Below are 6168 nucleotides of genomic sequence, written 5' to 3'. Positions count from 1 at the left end.
TTCTGCGTGTTGCCGGTGCTGCTGCATGTCCAAGTTTATACAGCTGATAAAGCTAATATCATTACTCCGTATAGCTCTCTACAAATTTGCTATCGCAATTGATGCTTCGCCTTTCTGGTGAAACTGCGACAACTTTTTTTAACAAATTTCACTGCATTTACAATTTTACAAATGTTTCGTCAAGGCTTAAAATAGACGCGCAAAATTTTTTTAAGGTGCCAAAGGATGGGGCCGCTTTACCAGTGCCAAAAGCGCATACAAGAAGGAATAATCGATGGTTCCCATGCTACACATTTATGGCAGCGCAAGACACCATACCACATGGGTATACTTCCTTCAAGCAAGTTTATTTATACGCGCTCTTGAAGCAGACGAAATCTACAGCAGGGTTGTTGCTGAAGAACCCAGGAAGCAAAAGTCGGCTACAAGCCTTCCTGACTCGGCTTGACCCAGCTTGACACGGCTAGTGCTAAGTTAAGCTCCAAATTAGACGTCTTCTGTATAGCTTATATGTCTAGTCTTGAAGACTTCTGCTGTAAGACCTGGTGGAGACGTACAGGCTCTGGTAGACGTTTTTAAAGTCAATCTCCAAGTCTTGCAAGCAAAACTTGCGCACATTTTTACTACCAGCTTGCAACGATTCCTTCGACAGCACCATCAATGGAATGATTACATCGTTATGGTATCGTCATATAACAGCTCTCCGCACAAAACAGTGTATTACCAGCGTACTGCAAGGTTTATGCTGGAGTCGATTTCGCATAGGCCGCTAGTTAGACGGTTACAGCGCGCGTACTAAGTATCAGCCATTGAGGAAGGTACCTTCCTCCATGGCCAATTCAAACCTACCGCGTCAGCTCAAACTGAAAGCCGCGCCATAGTTTCGTGTGCGGGTGATGGCAATACAACAAAACCTTTCAATAAAATGTGTGCCGTTATTACACAATTCGTAAAAGCTTTAATAAAACATTTTGAACGAAGTTTCACAGGCTAGTATAACATGGTGTGGCACAACAGTTGGTGCGCTACTATGGCTTGGCCGCTTCCAACGCTAGCTCCCGCGCCTGCCATGCTGCCGTTGCCGTGCATTGTCTCCGTTCGCGCTTGCAGTGTCGCGCATGGCCGCGCGCCCGCACTTTGCAAAGAATTCAGCGGGTCGCTTTCGTGCGCACATCGCATTCTCTGTGTGTTCCTGCGTTGATGGCTCAGCTTCGTTTTGGTAAGTGGTTAAAGTTTTTCTCTCTTTAGAAAGCTCTGTCACACGATTGTAGCACCATGACCCTCTTGGTTGATTGTTTCTCATGCAACGGCTGTTGTTTCGAATTTCCTCGCGGCACGTCCGATGTCACGGACACTATATATAAGCTCGTCAGGTTGGGATTACATTTTGGTTGGTGTGGGATCATTCACTGCTGTTAGCATCGACTGATGGTGCTAAAATTGTTACATCGGGAACCACTTCTCGCGGAATCGCCGCCTAGTTTCCTCGTGGTCGAAAGTTGCGAATGTTTTAAGCTGGTGCTGTAATTATATAAACGCGAGCTATGTCGCTTATTGACTTATATTACTTCGTTGATGGTCTTAGAACTGCATCACTATGCGAATAATATATCTGCGTCCCCGACTGATTGCATCGAGACGTAAGCACGTGCGTTTTATGTGCGTCCGCTGCATTCAGTTTGTGAAGAACAAATGCAAAACAACAGCTTGATTTGGGCGAGTTGGTACATACTGAATAACGTAGGTACAGCGCAACAACTTTTGTAAGGAAACGGATACGCTGTACCAGCGTTTTCCTGTCTAATTGGTCCCTTCCAAAAATTGTTGCGCTGTACCTACGTTATCCAAAAGCAAAGCGGCGCACAAAAACAAAATGAGACTTTGTGCGAACTCCCTTGTTGCCCGTTGTATAAGATACGCTTTGATTCATTTTTTGTAGTACCCAAGGCCTTGAACAGCAAAAGTATGACAGCCTGCCCAATGCAAGCACTTCTATGGATGAATGCTACCCGTAGTGCAGTGAGGCCATGATTTCAGCGAAGAATACCAACCATAGTGACATAATCTTGAGCCAGGTTGCACCTCAGATAGGAAATGATGGCACTAGTTCCCAAAAGCTTGGATGGGACTTGAAATACTTACAACGAGCAGAACAGGATCGAACATGTGCAGCTATATAGGAGTATACTCATGCATGTAGAAGTTGCGTCGTGCAACATGTTATTAGCTACCGTCCAAGCTGTCAAAGTGTGCATGGCTCTTGTCTATCTTTTCTAGGTGCTTTCAGACATTCACGTACTAATCACAGACATGGGAAGACTATAAGACGTCAAGATGAAAGGCTCCTAGCAGCTCTCAGTGTTCCCAACGAAACTGGCAGAATGGCAGTGGCTGATTACAAGCTGCCTTTGGTGAACAAAAAAACCGTGACCACATTAGAATCCGAGCAGAGCTCCAATCCTGCATTCTGATGACACCTTGTAAGTAAAAGCTTTATTAATTGACTACATGAGCACATTTTTATAATAACTCGTGCCAGGTGTAACTAATGCCTTTTATATGCATGTTAAATTGACTTCATTGTTTTATTGAAATTGTGTGGCTTCATGTTTTTGAGTTGTATACGCAGTAGTTTCAGTTAATACTTTTTTATACTATGGCTGTTTACATCTTGGCAGTTATTGTGTGTAAATATTGCTGCAGTAATTTCTCTGGAATGCATAATCATCTAGTGTCATCTGCCTTACCTTTTCTGCGGATTTAATACCCGCCTTCATGCAGCCACTGTAATATCCACAGTGTGTATATTTGGTGTTTTCGGCTTTGAATCCCTTTTGTTCTCTTCCAAATTTTTTTTCAGATACAACGGCTCTCTGTTATGGGGGGCTGGTACTTAAGAAGCTTTACTGCGGGCATCCTACCCACTATTTTCAGACTGTTTTGGTGGAAACTTAAGCTAGACTCTAGGCCAGCAGCGGAAAAAGAGCTTCAGGGACATGCATGTCTACAGTGTCATGGAAGGTAAGATTAGAGGGCTGCTGTTTGACTGGGCCTAGAGATAAAGTGCAGTGACTCTTACTCACAAAATACATGCTATTTTGAATGAAAAAAATAAAATAAAAACATGAACACATTTGAAAAAAAATATCATCCATCCAGTGTAGCTAAGTCGGGTGGACATCTTTTTCTTTTATAAGCCTTCCTCCCCCTTGCAGTTCCATAGAACTGATGTTCCACAAATTTTATTTACGAGTTGCAAATCTGTTCGTATGTAGCAATGGTTCGGATATCAGCCACAACTGCTGATACCGTGTACACGTGCTACTTGCACTGTTTGACTAGATGGTTTGGTATTCCAGAAGCTATTCATAGCAATACCACGTGGGAAAATGTGATGACCGATGCCATTCGCCAAGCAGCAACTGCCTGGTTGAAGAATTGCAGTTTGCGAGCAGATAAAAAGCCAGCACGTTACGTTAAGCTTAGTGTTCAGGTAATTTTATATAGAAATTTAAGATATACTTACATTTTTAACTGAGTCAGCATCATGTAGCATGTTTGCATCTCATTAAAATCGACTGTTGGTTCTAGATCAGAAGTGCATGGTATGGGATTAATATTTTGTCTTGGCGTTCTAAACTCTACTTATATCAGTCTGTTCTCAATCGCCAGATAACTTCCAACGACCATCTATGCATGATGTTGTGACATCATGCTTTACTGTGGCCATAGGGAAACTTGTATACATTCTGAAGAATTTTACTTCAGACAATAAATTCTGGGAACCCCAAGTAGAGTTGGCGTTCAGGGCCACTTGCTTACATGATGCAGTGTAAAAGAAAGATATAAATATTTACTTCCAGGCAGCAAAAGGACATGGGAGATGCTTTAGGTGAACGTGAAAAGGCACTTTAAATTATAGAATGAATTATACCTGTCTTCTGGCACTATGCTTATGCCTGCAGATTTTAAGCAGTTTTTTATGTGTTGTATTTGTTTTTTTTTATGCCATTGTTCAGTCTTGTGGGGACAGCCACTGAAAGGCCAGGCTTATAACAAGTATAACTATGCATCATGAGTGCATCAGTTCTATAATGTTTGAAAGTGGTGTGCGCATTACATGCCCTTAACAGTAGTCACCGAGAGAAAACAAAGTGTATTCGCTAATTTTTCTAATATGTAGAGATTATTTCTTAGTCATGTTTATGCTAAGCATTTGGCTTTTACTGGCCTTACTATAAGTGAGTCTGGTCTTTTTTCCCTTTTTTCGACTGGTGCAGATGCATCAAAGGATACTGGACCTGCCGCCAGCTGACATGCCTTTCGTCCTCCTTAGTTCTGTTAAGATGTTGGTTCAGTTTTTCTAGACATGCAATCCATAATATATGCAGTCTAGTCAATCAGTGCACGGCATTACATGCCATTCATTTCCTATGTATATATTTAGTCAGAATCAAAGCAGGACAAGCACATGTACATAATTTGCAAGAATAAAATTTTGTTTTTTGCTAATTTTGCTGCCTCTTAAACATTGTTATGAAATGCTGGCTACAGAAGAGGCATTTTACAAGATGTCTTCAATGTGCCTCATTTCAATGTGCCCTTGTGTGCTGCATGAATTTTGCTTGTGTTAGCAGTATACCCAAATTAATCGTGCGCTAATGCAGATCACTGGTACTGCTATTGTTTTCTTGGAACCAGTGGTGCGATTCAGGATTTCTAGGAAATGTACATATATTGAATGCAACTGGCTTTAACTTCAAAATAAAAACACGCAAAGCTACTAAGCTGAAAAAAGTTCAGTATTATGTGCTAAATGCATGCTTTTCCAAAGGCATAAATATTAAAGGCTGCATAGATTCCATAGTTTGGTAATGAAATCTGTCAAGGTATAATAGTGAGAGCCCATCTGTGACGTGCAAACATGTATACATACATATGCCAACAATGTCATTTATGCACTGAAATAACATTCTTCCGAAGTGAATAGACTCGCAAGAACATTAATACACTTTGCAAGTGAACAGCACTGTAGAAATTGCATGTCACACACGGCCTCTCAACATTATACCTTCACAGATTTTATTACAAACTGTGAAATCTATGTGGCTCCTTTTAATATTTATGCCTTTTCAAAAGCATGCATTTAGACCATTATACTGAACTTTTTCAGCTTAGTAGCTTTGGTGTGTTTTAGTTTTGAAGGTAAAGCCAGTCACATTCAATATATCTACATTGGTTAGAAATCCTGTATCACAAGACTGGTTAGAAGAAAAGCATATCAGGACCAGCGATCTGCATTAGTGCATGGTTAACATATGCATTATTTAACCTTTTTCTTTTGCAAGGTGGATTGCATAATTTCTCCGGCAAGCAAAATAATCCTTTATACGAAAGTTCTACAGATAGTCTAACGAACAGCTTGCCAAGACTTCCCCAAGACGAATACGGAGGGAGCATTAGCTTGGCTTCAGGAGTGCTTGTGGAGTTCTAAGGCTACTAATCGGCTTGTAGAAGCCGGATAGTAGACAACTTCTTGGCTTGAACAAGCCCAAATGTAGACGTCTTTTAGATGGGTTCGTGCTACCTGGGAAGTAACTGCGATGTAAAAATGTGCTGCTTTTTACTCTTTGCGGTCTCTCTAATTTGCTGCTGCTTGTGTGCCGCATCTAAAATTAAATCATCGCAAATAAAGCGCGTATGTTTTCGACAGAAGCTTGGCACAGAAAAAAAAAATCACCGACGATTACGATACTCCCAAATGTGATATTTGAGCGCAGCTCTATGCGTGTTTTTATTTCACGATATACTGAGGCAAAGAATTTGAGAGAGAGATGCAGCAGAGTCGGCGATCGTAGTCTGATCTGCGGATCGAGCGAGTCGGCTTTCGTACATGACTCGTCGAAGGCTCCACTGTAATCGCTGGTGCCGCGTGGCTTCCAGAAAGTAGTACACAATACGCGTCGCGCATGCTATCAGATTACAAGATCACAAACCGTGACAATCGAAACAAGCGCGAACGAGACCAAAAAAGCAGGTCCGAGTGAAAGCCGACGCGAGCAGAGGAAAGCATGAAACGAGCGGTCCTGCTGAGACCAGATACGAGTACGCATCGAGCGGTCGGGCGGGTCCGCATGACACCACTTTCCCGCGCGCACGTCACTGAAG

The 6168-nt window shown here is 42.0% G+C and overlaps 1 long non-coding RNA gene across 1 annotated transcript; it reads left to right on the top strand.

The window, feature by feature from the left end:
* Window positions 1-886: 886 nt before the first annotated feature.
* Window positions 887-4506, top strand: LOC125947440 (uncharacterized). The gene is made up of 4 exons (XR_007468300.1): window positions 887-1219; window positions 2278-2480; window positions 2861-3021; window positions 4281-4506. It is a non-coding gene; the product is annotated as an uncharacterized LOC125947440 (long non-coding RNA).
* The last annotated feature ends 1662 nt before the right edge of the window (window positions 4507-6168 follow it).

The sequence above is a fragment of the Dermacentor silvarum genome, chromosome 8 (genome assembly GCF_013339745.2).
Source record: "Dermacentor silvarum isolate Dsil-2018 chromosome 8, BIME_Dsil_1.4, whole genome shotgun sequence".
Lineage (NCBI taxonomy): Eukaryota > Metazoa > Arthropoda > Arachnida > Ixodida > Ixodidae > Dermacentor > Dermacentor silvarum.
Note: the sequence above shows the minus strand (reverse complement) of the source record. Positions and strands in the feature narration are given on the sequence as shown.